The sequence below is a fragment of the Notechis scutatus genome, chromosome 5 (assembly GCF_049901735.1).
Source record: "Notechis scutatus isolate UNSWTSFEM ecotype Mainland chromosome 5, rNotScu1.2, whole genome shotgun sequence".
In the NCBI taxonomy this organism is placed as follows: Eukaryota; Metazoa; Chordata; class Lepidosauria; order Squamata; family Elapidae; genus Notechis; species Notechis scutatus.
In genome coordinates this window covers 46,404,540-46,423,696 of record NC_142013.1, presented here as the reverse complement: position 1 = coordinate 46,423,696, position 19,157 = coordinate 46,404,540, and the positions used below count along the sequence as shown (strand labels likewise).

At 38.7% G+C, this 19,157-nt stretch overlaps 1 protein-coding gene across 1 annotated transcript in view; it reads right to left on the bottom strand.

The window, feature by feature from the left end:
* Positions 1-19,157, bottom strand: part of LOC148130466 (uncharacterized) — a 203,408-nt gene that overhangs the window by 167,534 nt on the left and 16,717 nt on the right. The window lies entirely within an intron of this gene.

The window sequence follows — 19,157 nt, the reverse complement described above, 5'->3', positions numbered from 1 at the left end:
ATGAGAAGAAAGGACTCATTGGAAAGGACTCTGATGTTGACAAAGAGTGAAGGCAAAAGGAGAAGGGAATGGCAGAGGATGAGATAGTTAGATTGTGTCATTAATGCAGTGAAAATAAATTTGGGTGAACTCTGGGATACAGTGCAGGACAAGAGGGGCCTGGCATGCTGTGATCCATATAATCACAATGAGTAAAACATGACTTAGTGACTGAACAACAACAGCAACAAAATATAAAAATGTGATAAATTTTACATATTTTATCAAATTGTTCAGATTTGCAACTGATTTCTTCACAGATGACCAGGCAGTTCAGCTTAGCTTTCACTTTTACTTTACTATCCTGAATTATCAGGAAATGGCTGACATGAGGATTCATTTTCTACATTCACACTTGGACTTCTTTTTCAAAAATCTAGTAATGAAAATCTAATAATGATGAAAACATTAAAGCCAATGTTTAACACATAACTCTTTAACACATTCTTTGGATCAGTCTTTATAAACAGCAATGGCTCATGCCCAATATTTCATAGTAGAACCACAGACAATTACAATGATCGATTTTACATATCGATTTTGCAGAAGATAATGTTGAAAAAGCACTATGCAATCTAAAACCATCTCTATCTATTGGACCCGACTGACTATGTGCCTACTTCCTAAAAAAACTATCAACCGCCATAGCAGAACCTCTAAGCATAATCTTTGAAAAATCTTTCAGGACCAGCTCCTTGCCCAACCTATGATCAATAGCCACGGTCATTCCCATCTTCAAAAAGGGAGACCGCAACCTTGTTGAAAATTACAGACCAATCTCCTTATGCTGCATCACCTGCAAAGTCATGGAATCAATTATTAACCAATCCATTACCCTCCACTTCGAGACAAACAATCTACTCTCTAACAAACAATTTGGTTTCAGAAAAAAATATCCTGTAATCTGCAACTCCTACACTGCAAAAACATATGGACTACACAACTTGATCAGGGCAATAGATGCAATTTACATAGACTTCTGTAAAGCCTTTGATTCAGTGGTACACAACAAACTACTTCTAAAACTAAAATCTTATAGCATCTCCAGAAACCTGCATAATTGGATAGCTGCATTCTTGTCAAACAAGCAACAAATGGTCAAAATAGGGAGTGCCCTATCAAATCCTGTACCTGTTAATAGTGGTGTCCCCCAAGACAGCATTCCAGGACTAACTCTCTTTATACTTTACATAAATGACCTTTGTGATCATATTAAAAGCAACTACGTTCTTTTTGCGGATAATGTAAAACTATTCAACACCACCAACAATGCTGCTACACTTCAAAAAGACCTTGACTATGTGCCAGAATGGTCAAACAAGTGGCAACTTCAAATCTTAACAAACAAATGCTCTATCTTACATATTGGCAAGAAAAATCAGAAAATAAAATACAAGCTGGATGGACAAGATCTTGTAGACGACCCTCACTCTGTCAAGGACCTTGGAGTAGTCATCTCTGATGATCTAAGTGCTAGAGCCCACTGTAACAATATTGCCCCAAAGGCATTAAGAGTTGTTAACCTAATCCTGCGAAGCCTTTTCTCCGGTAATATTGTACTACTTACTAGAGCACACAAAACATTTGCTAGACCAATTCTTGAATACAGCTCATCTGTCTGGAATCCACACTGCATATCGGACATTAATACAATCGAGAGAGTCCAGAAATATTTCACAAGAAGAGTCCTCCACTTCTCTACTCACAACAGAATACCCTATGCCTCCATATTTGAAATTTTAGGCTTGGATAACTTAGAACTATGCCGCCTTCGGTTTGACCTAAGCATAGTACATAAAATTATCCGTTACAATGTCCTACCTGTCAATGACTACTTCAGCTTCAACCTCAACAATACACAAGCACACAATAGATACAAACTCAGGGTAAACTGTACTAAACTCGATTGCAGGAAAACAACTTCAGCAACAGAGTGGTCAATGCCTTGAATACTCTACCTGACTCTGGTTTCTTCCACTAACCCCATTCCTAAGAGGTCTGTAAGTGGTGTGCATAAGTGCATCAATGTGCCTACCGACCCTGTCTTAGTGTTCCCTTTTTCATGTATTAATAATAATGTTTTTACTTATATATATATTATCAAATGCATGCTTGACAAAATAAATAAATAAATAAATAAATAAATAAATAAATAAATAAATAAATAAATAAATAAATAAATAAATAAATAAAATAGCTGACATGAGCGTTCATTTTCTGCATTCACACTTGGACTTCTTTTTCGAAAATCTAGATTCTGTCTACAACAACCCTGATGAAAGGCTTCAATGTGTTTTTTTTTAAAGGACATGGGATTCACTTGTTTATTTATGCTTTGTTTTCTTTCAATAAAATTCTTAAAAGAAAACTACTCCACACAAATTTGTATCATATGGCATAATTCAATGCTTTCCTCCTTATCAGGCTTTCTGTGCTTAAAAATGCATATGTTTTAGATGACATGAGCAGCACAGAAATCTTATAAATAAATAAATTAAATACATTGTCTTGCACACCTTGTCTAATCTTGTAAAAAGTAAGGATTGGACTAAATCATACTTGGAGGTACACCACCAAGAATTCTATGTGCTGTAAGCTAGACTAATTAAATTCTATATTGTTACAAATAAAACTATGTGCATATGTCTATTAAGTGACCAAATTACAGTTGAAGGAGTCTTTACAATTAGCTCTTAGAGAAAATGTGATATATTAATAACAGATTGCAGTTCTCTGGATAAAATAATGTTGCTATTTTATTTGTTTTGAATCTGTACAAATACATATATGCTGCAAATGTCATTGCTAAATTCAGAAAATGAGATTGGCTAAAATGAATTAATGAGCAAATAAATTAGTTGCCAACTAACCAGCAGAGGGCATAAATACATGACAAAAACATTTTTTGTATTTATTCTCAATTTTGTACAATTGCCTCTATTTATGCTTTGAAGGATCCTTAATCTCAATGAACTGCCATTGACAAATGTAAAAAGTTGATCTTGAAGCCTTCGGTTTATGGAACCAATACTGTGGTAAATATACCATGAAACTTGCAACAGATTTGGATAATACTTTTAATCTGAAAAAGTAAATCATATGTCACAGCCATTGTCTGCTTTCATTTACTGTTGTTGCAGACAAAATACATCAACTCACACATTCCTTTACTCTTCTATCCTTTCACATTTTAGCCATCTGCTCACATGACATATTCCTTTCTACCATTTATGCTATTCTAACACCTTAAGAAGACCTAGATAGAGGCTTTTGTATATATTAGAATGTTGAAGATTGGTCTGAAAGAGTTCATATGGTAGTCCATTCTCAAGCCCTATAAGATGTCATGATAACTGAAACTAAAGTATTCTGTAACTAAATTGAAGGAAGTTTAACTTTATTTCCAGAAAAATAATTAACACTTACATATTTAATAAGTCACTTGAGTGGGTTACACAGTATTAAGTTTATGTGTTCTGCACTTTGCAAAAAGAAAAAAAGAAGGAAATTAGCAAGAGAAACTGAGAACAGAAAATCCCTGTAATTTAAATAAATGCATAATTATTTTATGGAGAATAAAAGAAATAAAAAGCTACCAGGATTATAACCATTGAAAAATACATGTTATAACCAAATTGAAAAATACAATTTGAACATTTTGCTTGTCTGCCCTTACATTACAGTCTGATCTTTAATTTTGAGTTAATAAGTGAAAGACTATGTTGACTTTATTAATTAATTTTTAGTTTATTTATTTATTTATTTATTTATTTATTTGATTTGCCAATTGTTTACAAGATAATAAGTATAAGCGTATACATAGTTGTGAATACATGAAATGGGTACATATAAGAAAAATAAAAGAATAAGAGAAACAATAGGACAGGGACGGTAGGCACGTTGGTGCGTTTATGCACGCCCCTACAGACCTCTTAGGAAAGGGGTGAGGTCAATAGTAGACAGTCTAAGGTTAAAGTTTTTGGGGTTTGGGGAAGAGACTACAGAGTCGGGTAGAGTATTCCAGACGTTGACCACTCTGCTGCTGAAGTCGTATTTCCTGCAATCAAGTTTGGTGCGGTTTACTTTGAGTTTGTATCTATTGTGTGCTCTTGTGTTGTTATGGTTGAAGCTGAAGTATTCATTGACAGGTAGGACATTGCAATGTATGATTTTATATACCATGCTTAAGTCAGACCGAAGGACGGCGTAATTCAAGGTTTTCTAGTTCTAGAATTTCAAGTCTGGTGGCATAAGGTATTCTACAACGAGTAGAAGAGTGGAGAACTCTCCTTGTGAAATATTTCTGGACTTTCTCAATTGTGCTAATATCAGATACGTAATGAGGGTTCCAGACTGATGAACTGTATTCGAGTATTGGTCTAGCAAATGTTTTGTATGCTCTGGTTAGTAGTGTGATATTACCAGAGAAAAAGCTACGTAGGATTAGGTTAACAACTCTTAATGCCTTTTGGCTATGTAGTTGCAGTGGGCTCTAGCACTTAGATCATTAGAGGTGAGTATTCCAAGGTCCTTTACAGAGCTTGGGTCATCAACAAGTTCTTGACTATTCAGCTTGTATTTTATTTTCTGATTTTTTTTGCCTCATAAACATTCTCTAGCCAAACTTGATTTATTAAAAAAAAAAAAAAAAAAATCAAAGCACATGGAAATGGTAAGTATTGAGATAGGAAACCAACAGGATTCTAGAGTGTAACTACACTGGCAATTTAAAAAAAATTCTTGTAAAAGACATTGACAAACTGCTTTCATATTGCAAAAGAAAAATATGGATATACCATCAGAAATCAAATTAGAAACTAATACCGGTATCTCAGTGTATCTGGAATGAACCCAATAATCTTTAAATTGCAAATTAAAAGTAGAAAATACTGATATTTAGATTGTCGTTTAGACCATGGTTTAGTTCATTTGTGCTCTCTGCTCTCAAATACTTGAATGCCTAAGTTTTGCTTATGATTCAAGTCTAGATAATGTCATAGTTCTGAGTGTTACATGCTCAGAAAAATGAGTTTCTCAATCACTAATACATTTTAAGGGTTTATATCAAATTCAGCCTAATCACAAATTGAATAGCATACATAAGGCTACTGACTGTTAACTTACCAGAGCTTCTGTGGCAGTGGTGGTGTTCCGGACTAGCAGGCTTGAAAGCCTGCAAAGCGGATTGATCCGCTAACAGCGAGTTGTGATTGGTCACTCCGGACTGATCCGATTGGCTGGTAAACAGGCTGCCGCGATTGGGCAAACCAAGCGCGGCAAGCTCAAACCTCTGTCATTGGCCGTATAGCCGCAGCCAGCTCTATAAAAGGGGCTGCTGCAGCTAGGGATTTTCGCTCAGATCTGAAGTCACTAATAAAGAGCTGAAGTTACTTTCTGAGCCTGTATCCGTTCTTGGACCCATCGTTCCAGACACAACAATGGCGACGAGGATGGGATGCGGAGACAGCAGAGCTGACTGAGCACAACCAACGATCGACAAGAGCATGTGGCTGACAGCGCGCAGACATCGGCAGAATGGCCAGCAGTGCTATACCACCCGCCCCGTTCGATCCAGCCAACGAAGACTGGGACTCATACATGGACAGGTTTCAGATGTTCCTAGAGTCCAACAATTTGAAGGATGCCACTCCTAGCAAAAAACGAGCAGTTTTCCTGATGCATTGTGGACCTGCCATTTTTAAAATGGCCAAAGCGCTGGCAAAACTGGCTGAAGTTAAATCGATGGACTGGGATACCCTTGCTCCCATCCTTCAAAACCACTACGCACCGGCAGTACCGACTCTCATCCGCAGACACAAATTTTATCAAAGGGACTAACGTGAAGGTGAGAACATTGGGGATTTTGTAGCTGACCTAAGGAATTTAGGTGGGCTGTGTGGCTTCGCAAATCTAGAAGAAGCCATGAGGGATCGAGTTGTCCTGGGGCTAAGAGACCCCGTGGTCCAAAGCAAGATCATGGCCAAAGGAGACATCTCCCTTGCAGATGCAATAGCTGATGCCACCGCAGCAGAAGCCACCCGCAAATCAGCAGCACGGATTCCCAGGGCCAATGGAGCCAACCGCCAACCCTCCAATGATACAGCAACGCCATCAGAAAAATACACATCGGCCACCCATCATGAAGACATCGAGTCCTCATCAGATAGCGAGGAGGAAGAAGTCAACAGACTCCGGTCTGAGTGCGAACAACGAGACCAGCGGAGTCGTAAACCGAACTTCCAATGTGCCGGATGTGGTGGGAACCACCCACGATCCGAATGCAGATTCCTAGACGCCATCTGTCGATTCTGTGAGAAAAGAGGGCATATTGCAAAAGTATGCCGAAATAAAAGAGGAGCCAGTCCCAGACGGAAGGAAAATAGTCTTCGACAAACAGATGGCAACCCCACCACCAACCGTGACCGCCCAAACAACCAGTGGAGCCAGTACAACAGAACCCGGAAATTTACCGGCATGCCCAGACGGGAAAAAGCACATCAGACCATCACCATCGGCCACGCCTCATCTCTAGACACTAAAATAATCCGTGTAGAGGTCAACATTGAAAATCGACCGTGTATCATGGAAGTGGACTCCGGGTCTTCCCTATCCATGGTCTCCTGGAAAACCCTGAAGCAGCTGATACCCAACATCCGCCGCCAGGACCTCAGCACTCAGAGACTCATATTAAAAGACTACCAGGGCAATCGGATTCTGGTCGCCGGTTCCAGTCATTTCCAAGTATCCTTCAAGAACCACACCGCAATACTACCTCTTACCATCGTTGACAGAGACTGACCCAGCCTACTAGGTCTACAGTGGTTCGCGCCATTAGGAATCGAAATGGCAGGCATCAATCAGACTGTAGACGAAGACCGGGAAGCAGCCCTTGTCCGGGACTTCCAAGAAGTATTCAGCGAAAACCTAGGCAAGTACAAGGGGTCCCCTATCTCTTTTAATCTCCGCCCTGACATCACGCCCATTCGTTTAAAACCACGTCGTGTCCCTTTTGCTCTCAAACCAAAAATTGATGAGCAACTGGACAAACTAATTGCACAAGGCATGTTAGAACCCATTGATCACGCCCGTTGGGAGACCCCAATTGTAACCCCAATAAAACCTGACGGATCCTTGAGAATCTGTGGGGATTACAAGTCCACCCTCAACCACGCGTTACAGCAGAGCGCCTATCCAGTACCCGTGGTCCAGCATCTCCTTCACTCACTTGGGGGTGGCAGAATATTCGCAAAACTTGACCTGGCCCAAGCTTATCAACAGCTGCCGGTTGATGCTGAAACCGCCGAAGCCCAAACTATAGTCACACACAGAGGCGCGTTCAAGTGTAACAGACTCCAGTTTGGAGTAAGCGTAGCACCAGGCATTTTCCAAAGTTTGATGGAAAGGTTGTTGCAGGGCATTAAAGGGGTCGTGCCCTACTTCGACGACGTATTAATAGCCTCCCCAACAAGGAGTCAGCTAGAAAAACGACTAAGAACAGTCCTACAAAAATTCCAAGACGCTGGCCTCAAGGTAAAGAAGGAAAAGTGCCAGTTATGCACTGAAAGGGTTGAATTTCTTGGTTACCTCCTTGACAAACAAGGAATTCACCCTACAGAAAAGAAATTGGCTGCCATCAAGAATGCCCTGAGACCACAAAACAAAACAGACCTTCAAGCCTTCCTGGGTCTCATTAACTTTTATAACATTTTTCTACCCCAGAAGGCGACCGTTGCTGAACCCCTTCATAGACTCCTCGATAAAAAGGCTTCCTGGATTTGGGGATGACGGGAGGAACATGCCTTTCAACGCGTAAAGGACCTTTTAACTTTGGATGCAGTGCTCATCCAGTACAATGAAACACTTCCACTAACTGTGACTTGTGACGCCTCACCTTTCGGAGTAGGAGCCATCTTAAGCCACGTCCTGCCAAACGGTACAGAAGCGCCTATTGCATTTTTTTCAAGAACACTGTCAAAAACAGAAAGAAACTATAGTCACCTAGATAAGGAGGCCCTCACTATCGTATCTGCAATCAAAAGGTTCCACGAGTATGTGTATGGAAGATCATTCTCCATCATCACAGATCATAAACCATTACTTGGCATCCTGGCAGGCGATAAACCTACTCCACATATTTTATCCCCCAGAATGACACGATGGTTGGAGTTCTTAGCCGCCTATGACTACCAATTGAAGCACCGCCCGGGAAAAACCATTCCCCACGCTGATGCTTTGAGCCGTTCTCCATTGCCAGAACTCCAAGATGACCCGGCTCCCACGCTATCAACACTACAGATTGAGACTCTTCCCTCGCATCCACTAACAGCGCAAGACATCGCATTGGACACCAAAAAAGACTCATGTTTGGCGCGAGTCCTTGGCTGGGTGGAGAGGGGATGGCCAGAAATTGAACCCAACGAAACTTTTAAACCCTTTAAGAACAGACAAACAGAACTCTTCTCGCAAAAAGGGTGCATATTTTGGGGAGACCGAGTGGTCATACCAGCAAAACTACAAAAAAAGTTCTACAATTACTGCACGATGGACACCCGGGCATCGTACGCATGAAAGCACTGGCAAGGAGCTACGCCTGGTGGCCAGGTATGGACAAACAAATTGAAACCTGGGTCGCCACTTGTAACAAATGCCAAGAGACACACTCAGCCCCACCAAAAGCCTCACCAGCCGAATGGGAAATGCCCAGAGGCCCCTAGTCGCGTATCCATATCGATTTTGCGGGACCTACAAAAGGGCATACCTTCTTAATAACAGTAGACGCATACTCTAACTGGCTCGAGGTCAATAAAATGAAGACCACCACCACAGATGCGGTCATCAAGAAACTGAACAGACTTTTTGCAACGCACGGGTTACCAGATGTCCTGGTATCCGACAATGGCCCTCAATTTACCGCCTTAGCCTTTGAACAATATTTAGCAGACCGTGGCATACGTCACGCACTGACATCACCGGCTCACCCGGCGGCGAATGGTAGAGCTGAACGAATGGTTCAGTTCACAAAAAGAACTCTACAAAAAATGGAACATGGCAACATCCATGATAAAGTCACCAGGATGCTCCTTCTCCAGCATATTACACCAAACACTACAACAAACAAGAGCCCAGCTGAACTCTTGATGGCCAGAAAACTCAGATCTCCTCTAGACTGCCTGCATCCTGCATACACCCCGGAGAAACCCTTGGGCTCCAGCAGTAAACACCGAGCCTTTAAGGTAGGAGACCCTGTATTTGCAAAGAACTTTTCAGGTGACCCTCTGTGGATCCCTGCCCAAATAACTCAAGTTACAGGCCCCCGCTCTTACCGGCTAGAAACCACAGAGAGTGTGGAAACGCCACATCGACCAACTGCGATCCAGGCTAACCACATCTCCCATCAGTGACCCTAACCACGAAACCGGAGGGGGAAGGGAAATCGGGGGTTCTGAAATTGAACCAACATCTGGTATAGAAGAAAGAACCCCACAATCACCACATCAAAGCCTACAATACTCACCAGCTGATGAAGAGCCTTGGCAAGTGATCGTCTCACCTAGTAGCAGCAACCAAACAGGTCCAGCTAACCCTGTGAGCCCCAGCACTAGCAACGAAGGAGGCGTACCACTCATCCCGAGGACACCTGAAGGGAGTCACAGCTACGGAACCAGCTCACCATTCCAGGGATTCCCGGCAAGCAGCCCGTCGGAACCAGAGACTGAGCAAAGACATTTCGAACAATGCAAGTCAGGTAGACAGGTGCGAAGACCCGCCTACCTGCGAGACTATATAACCCCACCCCTTAGACGGAACCTAGAGGGGAGGGGTGTTCCGGACTAGCAGGCTTGAAAGCCTGCAAAGCGGATTGGTCCACTAACAGCGAGTTGTGATTGGTTGCTCCGGACTGATCCAATTGGCTGGTAAACGGGCTGCCGCGATTGGGCAAACCAAGCGCGGCAAGCTCAAACCTCTGTCATTGGCTGTATAGCCGCAGCCAGCTCTATAAAAGGGGCTGCTGCGGCTAGGGATTTTTGCTCAGATCTGAAGTCACTAATAAAGAGCTGAAGTTACTTTCTGAGCCTGTCTCCGTTCTTGGACCCATCCTTCCAGACACAACAGGTGGGATTTAATTTTTTTTTTATTACCAGTTCTGTGGGCATGGCTTGGTGGGTGTGACAGGGGAAGGATACTGTAAAATCTCCAGTTAGAGGTGGTATTTGCTGATTCTCCGAACTACTCAAAATTTCTGCTACCAGTTCTCAAGAACTGGTCAGAACCTGCTGAATATCACCTCTGTTCTGTGGCCTTTGTGAAACCAAGAATACATAACATTGGATATTTTCTAAGAAAATGCTACTTGCTATTTCCTGAATATTCTTGCTCTATATAGTGATAGGATAACAGTAACCAGTTTTTTATTTTTGACAAATGAACTGTTATTCATTTGTCCTAGCTTCCACAAATATCTATATCTCCTTCTAAATTTTGAAAATTAGTTTTATACCAACGATCCTTTGAGTATATTCTATATGTATGTGCTTGTATACACCATCTAAGGAAGTTCTACCAAGAAAAACTGCTGGTTGGTGTCCTAATTTCATAAGGTAGAGAGGCTTATTTTCTCTAAAACATATATTAGCTTTATATTTATAAATATTATTTATAGGTTTTATAACCTATATACACACATATATTTTATAATACCAAAAGAATAGGTATCCACAGGCTTTTTAAAGTACTAGCAAATTGAGCAGTCTTTGTGCTATCTGAGCTTGGTTGTTTTCTTGCAGAAGTTTCATTACCCAAACTACGTAACATCATCAGTGCTAGTGATTGACTAGCACTGATAATGATATCTAGTTTAGGTAGTGAAGTGTCTGCAAGAACTCAGAGAGCTCAGAGAGCAATAAGCTCAGAGAGCAATAAGGACCCTACATTTCAATCCAGTGCTGTAAATATTCTCCTTTATTGGTATTACAAATTAGATGGCTTCACCACTTGTGATACTTTGATTTAAAAAAGGCAGTGATGACATAATAGAACCAGACTATTCAATTACAACTTACAAATTTATTAAGATACCATACATTTGCTAATTAATAATTGACATTATAATTGCTTATGTAGAAATGTAGATTGTTGGAGAAGAATTACTTTTGAAAGCTTTTTAAAGCTTCCAACACAAATCCCATGCATATATATATATAAGAAAAAGTACACTATAATTTAGGAGTAAGAATATGTTAGATAAATATTTGAACAGTTAAATAAGTAATTTACAGGCATTTGGGGATTCCTTGCTACTTTTCATAATAAATTGCTGCTTTGTCATCTTGTCACTTTAAAGCATTATTATCTAAGACTTCATGAAACAATACATTACAAAAGATACAAGTGTTTAATATGTGCAGGATCAAAAGTCCTGGTGAGTTCTGATTTCTGAATGAATTTTCTATAAGTTTTGCTCATTAATTCTGTGGTAGGTCTGAGATACTATGGGTTCACTATGACAAATCATTTTGTCATAATCAAAAAGGGTAGAGACAAATTAAGAAGAAAAATTATGGGACTGTAATGCAAAGTTCTCTTTTCTTATAGTGTAAGAAATTGCCTTACTTTGGAAGAAGTGGTCAAGAAGGAGTTAAGATATGTTTACCAAAATGAATATAAAAAAGACAAACAATCAACCTTTGAGCCATCTTCTGCAAGATAAAACAGATTTTTTTGATCCCCTCTTGGAAATGTGTAAATAAATTACTTTACTTCTTGGGAAAGAGGCCAGAAAAAAAAACCTATTGCTGCTTTTCATATTCCAGTCACTGCTCTCCATATTCTATATAGTCAATTAAAAATGCCTAAAGATAATCATAGGATCAGAATTCCAGAAACACAGAGATGTAAGGTTTATGCATGATGTACTTTATAAAATTTAGCTGGCATTAAATCTACTGAAGTTGAATGTACTAAACTGGACTTAGCACATCATCAAAGCATACCATCACCATCACATCCATGACAAAAATCTGAGATGTAATTTTATTCTGAATATTTCTTTTTCAGTAAAGAAGGATAAGAAATTAATGTGAAAAATACAGCCAAGGATTAATAAAGTAAAATGAAATTACATAACCAACATACCAAACAGGAGTAATTAATCAGATATATCTAAACTCACACTCAGGATTGTTTAAAAATCATAATTGCTAAAACATATAAAGGACAGTTGTTAGAATTGGATATGTCTAATTTAATGAAAAGAAGGACTAGGAGTAACATGATAGCAGTGTTCCAATATCTAAGGAGTTGCCACAAAGAAGAGGGAGTCAAGCTATTCTCCAAAGCACTTGAAGGCAGGACAAGAAGCAATGGATGGAAATTAATCAAGGAGACAAGCAATCTAGAATAATGAGAAATTTCCAGACAGAACAATTAATCAGTGGAACTTGCCACCAGAAGTTGTGAACGTTCCAACACTGGAATTTTTTAAGAAGAGATTGGACAACCACTTGTCTGAAATAGTATAGGGTTTTCTACCTGAACTGAGGGTTGTACTAAAGACCTCCAAGGTCTCTTCCAACTCTGTTATTTTGTTCTTAATCAAATTTGGCAACTTGCCTTAAAAAAACATTTGACTGATTTTAATATAAAAATACTAGACAAAGCCAAGTGGTTAGTTAATAGTACAGTTTTTTAATCAAAGTGCCAAAGTTGATGCAATGGGCAGTGTAAGTAAGTCAATAAGCTAACAAATTTTTTTAATCATAGTAACATTTATATATTAATTTTAATGGTATAAACCTATTACAACATAATAACTTTTCACTAGGAAAAGTTTTCAAAAATAAAAGTAAAATTGTAATTCATTGGTTTGTAATGTTACAATTTAAGTGTTATTTTATAACAAAGCGTGTGCACATTTTTCATAATGAAAACAAGATGATAGATAAGATCTTAGCATCTTCTCTCACAGTAGTTTACCCTGTCCTCTGATTTCATCTCATTATGATTTTAAAAATCCACTTTTCTTTTTCTGTGTTTAGATGCAGCAGAAAAGAATTCAGAATTATTGGTCTTCCTTCAGAATAACTGGTCATGAGGATGTTTTAGGACATGCTTATCATGTTGTTTCCAAGCATCAACTCTTGTCTGAGCCATTGAATTAGATTAGACTGTCTCTCCAACTCCTTAAATCTATTCTTATTTCAGCAGAAGAGAAACATGTCAAAATTTTTAGCCATTAGATTTAGGTATAGCAATAGCAATAGCACTTAGACTTATATATTGTGTTATAGTGCTTTACAGCCCTCTCTAAGTGGTTTTACAGAGTCATCCCCCAACAATCTGGGTTCTCATTTTACTCACCTCAGAAGGATGCAAGACTGAGTCAACCTTGAGCCTGGTCAGATTTGAACTCCCAAATTGCAGGCAGCTGATACCGGTAGTCAGCAGAAGTGGCCTGCAGTACAGTACTCTAACCACTGTGCCACTAAGTTATGCATTATTTGGGGGGGGGGGGAATTGAAAACAATTACTACCAAGTTATAATGGAAATAATTTGCTAGTCTCATGAGAAAGAGGAATCCAAACTGTAGACAAGAACAGTGGTCGCCAACCAGTGAGAAAATTTTGATGGTCCACAGAGAAATGTCACCCCCAAAGCACCCCCCCCCCAAAGCAATTAATGCAGGCTGCGTGGGAACACAAGGCTTTCATCGGTTGTATTGCGAACAACATGAGGTAGTGAGGAGAGGGGGGAAAGGGTGGAGGGAAGAATTTGCCCCACTCACCCCACGCACCTAGCCTGGCCACTGGGCTGCTTCTTTCTGCTTCTTTCTTCAGCTTTTGGCTGTACACAAGGAAAGCAGCAAAAGCCTTTTTCTCTCTCCCCCAAACTCAGCCATAAATGAATGTTTGAGACCCTGCAAGGCATCCTGCTCCATGAGGCTGTGCCGGCAAACTCTGGTGGAGTTTGGGGGAGAGAAAGAAAGACTTCTGCTGCTTCTGCTGCTTTCCTTGCATGAAGCCAAAAGTCTCTCTCTCTCTCTCTCTCTCTCTCTCTGGATGAGAAAGTGGGGTGGGGAATATTCCTGCAGACTTTTTTGGAGATTTTCCCAGGGTCTCTGCTGCTTTCTGGTCCGCAGGATTTAATTATGAGTTTGGTGGTCCCTGAGGTCCAAAAGGTTGGCAAGCCCTGGACCAGGAGACCTATATCATTTTTTTTGGTCTTTTATTATCTTGTAATTTTGTAAGTTTTTTGCCCAAAAGAACTGGGTGGAAATTTTAAAATAATTCTAATATTTCATCTTTTAAAAAATGTAAATATCAAGAAATACATTAACGAAATGAACTGATATGAACAAATTGAGAACAATCTTTTTCACATATTTGACATAAAATGAATTGCTTATTTATACTATTTTCTTTCCCTTTCCTCAACATCATTATACTATATAAGAAAAATCTTTAATTCAGTCAATGAATCTGATACAATGAATGTAATCCACAACAATGTATAAGATAATAATATAGTGTAAAACAATTTACATATACAGTAACATTTTAACAGTACTAAATGCGAAAAGTACAGAAATAAACTATTTCAGTCTTGGCTTTAGCTTAAATGGTGCACAGAATGGATAGATTTTTTTCTCAAGTATTACAATGAAATAGTTATTTTGAATATGGAACATGTAATTGTAGCAGGAATACAAAATAATAATTTGTTACACATTTAGTTAAAACTTGAAATACCCACTAGCACAAAATCTATCCCAATTTATTTCTTGGATACAGCCAGCTTAGATTTGAATTCTATACTCAGTTACTTAAGCTTTCTCTTGTGTTGTCTCATCATCATTTTACAACATGCCAAATGGTTATATGAAAAGTAATACTTAATGCATCCCATATTGTTCACAGAAGAAGTGATAGGCATTTAAATTGCCTTTGCTTTATTTTCTAAGACTTAAATAGACACTCATTTAAATGTGAATTAATCTAATAATTACTAATATTTATAACGTTACTATATGGAAATGTATCAAAAGAGAACCAAGTGTTGTGTCGATTTTCCAGAGATTTCCTCTTTTAAAGTAAATGCTGGGAAGGTGCTTTGCAAAGGTTGCCTCAGTTGGCTTGCAATTGTTTTATACACTTTCCCCTTACTTCATTCTTTTTTGAATATTCCTGGAATAAGTAATTACTGTGGGAACATTTCTTTACAACTCTTCTCAAACAGTGAAATTGGCAGAGACTGGTTTTATAAAATTCACAAACTGAATAGTGCCTTATTGCCAAAAACAAAGGGACTTTAACTACAAGCATTAAAAATACACTAAGAATATGAGATAAGCAAATCTGTGAATAAAGATAAGTCTTTAATTGACAAGAAAATGAAGGATTAAGCTAATGTAGTGTTATAAGCAATATGCTGAGGATTCAAACTCTGGCCTACATTACTATTTGGATGAGGCGATTAAAAGAGCTTTTCAAAGGACAGAAAGTAGCACTTCTCAGAGAGAGCTTCAACTAAATGCACAAGAACATGCACAATGGCTCCAAAGTCTTCTGCATGTGCATAGATGTAAATAACCGAGATAATTGAAGTCTTTACAAATTAATTAAAGATAGAGTAGTAAATGAGAAACACAACTCCCACCATGGAACTGCTACATGAAAATATTTTCTTATTCATAGAAGGGAGAACAATAATTTAACATTTAAGTTCCCTCTTTTTTTTTTCAATAATTCATAATGATTCAGAACTCAAGTTAATCATCTACTATTTATTTATTTATTTATTTGATTTGTCAATTGTTTACAAGATAATAAGTACAAGTGTATACATAGTTGTAAATATATGAAATGGGTACATATAAGAAAAATAAAAGAATAAGAGAAACAATAGGACAGGGACGGTAGGCACGTTGGTGCGCTTATGCACGCCCCTACAGACCTCTTAGGAAAGGGGTGAGGTCAATAGTAGACAGTCTAAGGTTAAAGTTTTTGGGGTTTGGGGAAGAGACTACAGAGTCGGGTAGAGTATTCCAGACATTGACCACTCTATTGCTGAAGTCGTATTTCCTGCAATCAAGTTTAGTGCGGTTTACTTTGAGTTTGTATCTGTTGTGTGCTCTTGTGTTGTTATGGTTAAAGCTGAAGTATTCATTGACAGGTAGGACATTGCAATGTATGATTTTATATACCATGCTTAAGTCGGACCGAAGACGGCGTAATTCGAGGTTTTCTAGTTTTAGAATTTCGAGTCTGGTGGCGTAAGGTATTCTACAACGGGTAGAAGAGTGGAGAACTCTTCTTGTGAAATACTTCTGGACTTTCTCAATTGTGTTAATATCACATACGTGATAAGGATTCCAGACTGATGAACTGTATTCGAGTATTGGTCTAGCAAATGTTTTGTATGCTCTGGTTAGTAGTGAGATATTACCAGAGAAAAAGCAACGTAGGATTAGGTTAACAACTCTTAATGCCTTTTGGCTATGTAGTTGCAGTGGGCTCTAGCACTTAGATCATTAGAGGTGAGTATTCCCAGGTCCTTTACAGAGCTTGGGTCATCAACAAGATCTTGACTATTCAGCTTGTATTTTATTTTCTGATTTTTTTACCAATATGTAAGACAGAGCATTTATTTGTTGAGATTTGAGTTGCCATATGTTAGACCATTCAGATACATAGTCTAGATCTTTTGAAGGGTAGTTATATTGTCTGTGGTATTGAACAGCTTTACATCATCAGCGAAGAGAACGCAATTGCTCTTGATATGATCACAAAGGTCGTTTATGTAGATTATGAAGAGAGTTGGTCCTAGAACACTGCCTTGGGGAACACCACTATTGACAGGTACTGGATTTGATAGGGCGTTCCCAATTTTGACCATTTGTTGTCTGTTTGACAGGAATGCTTCTATCCAGTTATTCAGTTGTCCAGAGATACCATAAGATTTTATTTTTAGGAGTAGTTTGTCGTGTACCACTGAATCAAAGGCTTTGCAGAAGTCTATGTAGATTGCGTCTATTGCTTTGCCCTGGTCGAGTTGTGTCGTCCATATGTTTTTGCAGTGTAAGAGTTGCAGATTACAGGATAGTTTTTTCTGAAACCAAATTGTTTATTGGAGAGTAGGTTGTTTGTCTCTAAATGGAGGATGATGGATTGGTTAATAATTGATTCCATGACTTTACAGGTGACGCAGCATAAGGAGATTGGTCTGTAATTTTCAACTAGGCTTGGGTCTCCCTTTTTGAAGATGGGAATGACTGTGGCTTGTAACCATAGGTTGGGCAAGGAGCTGGTTCTGAAAGATTTTTCAAAGATTATGCTTAGAGGTTTGGCTATGGCAGCGGATAGTTTTCTTAAGAAGTAGGCACATATTCCATCCGGTCCAATAGATAGAGATGGTTTTAGGTTGCGTAGTGCTTTTTCAATGTTGTCTACTGTCAAATCGATATGTATTAGATCATTATTGTTGTTTGTGGTACGGCTAGGAAACATTGGGCATGATCCATTACTGTTTACAAACACTGAGCCGAAGAATGTGTTAAAGATGTTGGCTTTAATGGTGTGTCGCTGCAGTCTTTACCATCAGGTCCTATCAAGGGAGGGATGGACCTTGAGTCTTTTAGTTTGTTGTTTACAAAATTGTAAAAAGCACGGGTGGAATTGGTGCTTAGAAGGTTTTCCTCTTGTTTAATGTGGTAATTGGTGCATTCGGTCTTTATCTGGTGGCATAAATTTTTGTATCGGTTTTTGAAATTAGCAACGTGACCAGATTTGTTTTTCCGCCAGAGTGATCTCTTTTTGGATTGAAGTTTCCTTATTGATATGGGTAATCTGCTTTTTTGTTTTGTTTTTGGAGTTGTTGTTGGAACATATAGTTTGATGACTCTTTTGACTTCAAGTAAAAATATGTTGTAATGGTCTTCAACAGTATTGCATCCAGTGAATAGAGATTGCCAATCGAGGGATGAGAGATCGTTATCTATAAGATCATAGTTGCCTTTTTGAAGTTACAACTAGGGATGACATCGTTGTGGTGATTTTTGTGTGGACGTATGTTGAGGCAAAAGTCAATCATATTGTGATCACTACTGGAAAAGGGTTCTTTGGTTTGTATTCGGTAAATTAAATTCAAACTATTGCAGAAGATGAGATCGAGGCAGTTGTTCAGTCTAGTGTTGTTGGTTACTAGTTGTTCAAGACCTAGATTTGTAATAGCATTGTAGAAGGTTGTGTGTATGATTTCAGTTGTACAATTATTTAGGGTCCAGTCAATATGAGGTAGATTGAAATCTCCAAGAAAGATAAAAGGGTATGGGCAGGATGTAGCCCATGTTAGTAGTGTATTTAGCTTGTTTACATGTTCGATGTCATAATCAGGTGCTCTGTAACATAGTAAGAATCGAATTGTGATATTTAAGGATAGTTCACAGATGATGGTTTCAGGAAGGGCAAGCTCCTGGGTAACTTGGATATTTTTTAGATGTAAGGATTTTTTATAGAATATAGCAACACCACCTCCTCGACGATTTTTACGATCTGATCGGTAAACATGATAGTCTCTTACTGTGGTAATGGAGTCGGGGAGAGATGCATTGAGCCATGTTTCACAGACAAATATAATGTCGAAGTTAGCCATATTTAAGAGGATGAGAAATTCAGGTATTTTATTCACGAGGCTTCTTGCATTGAGTAGTTTGCATTTAAGTCCGGCAGCAGTATCTTAAGCTCCTGTCTATAATGTAGTAATAATAATATTGTACTTCTTCAGAGGACTGTTAAGAGAGCTTTCATGAACCTCTGCAATAATGGGAAACTTCCTATAATAAGGATTTAATTAAAAAATAATAATGACAAAGGTCACATTTGGACTTTGAATGATATGTTAATAGATGCACCAGGAAATGCAAGTAGAATCAGGCCAAAAAATAAATTAATTAATTGGATTTAATTTTATTTGCATTTAATATGATTTTATATTAAAGTATTGGAAGGATTCATATTCCTTGCCGACTTTTAGCTATACAATTTTGGATGAACACCCTTTGAATGGTGTGGGAGTAGGAATAGATTTCCAGAGAAAAAATTGCAGACTACAGGACCCAAGACCA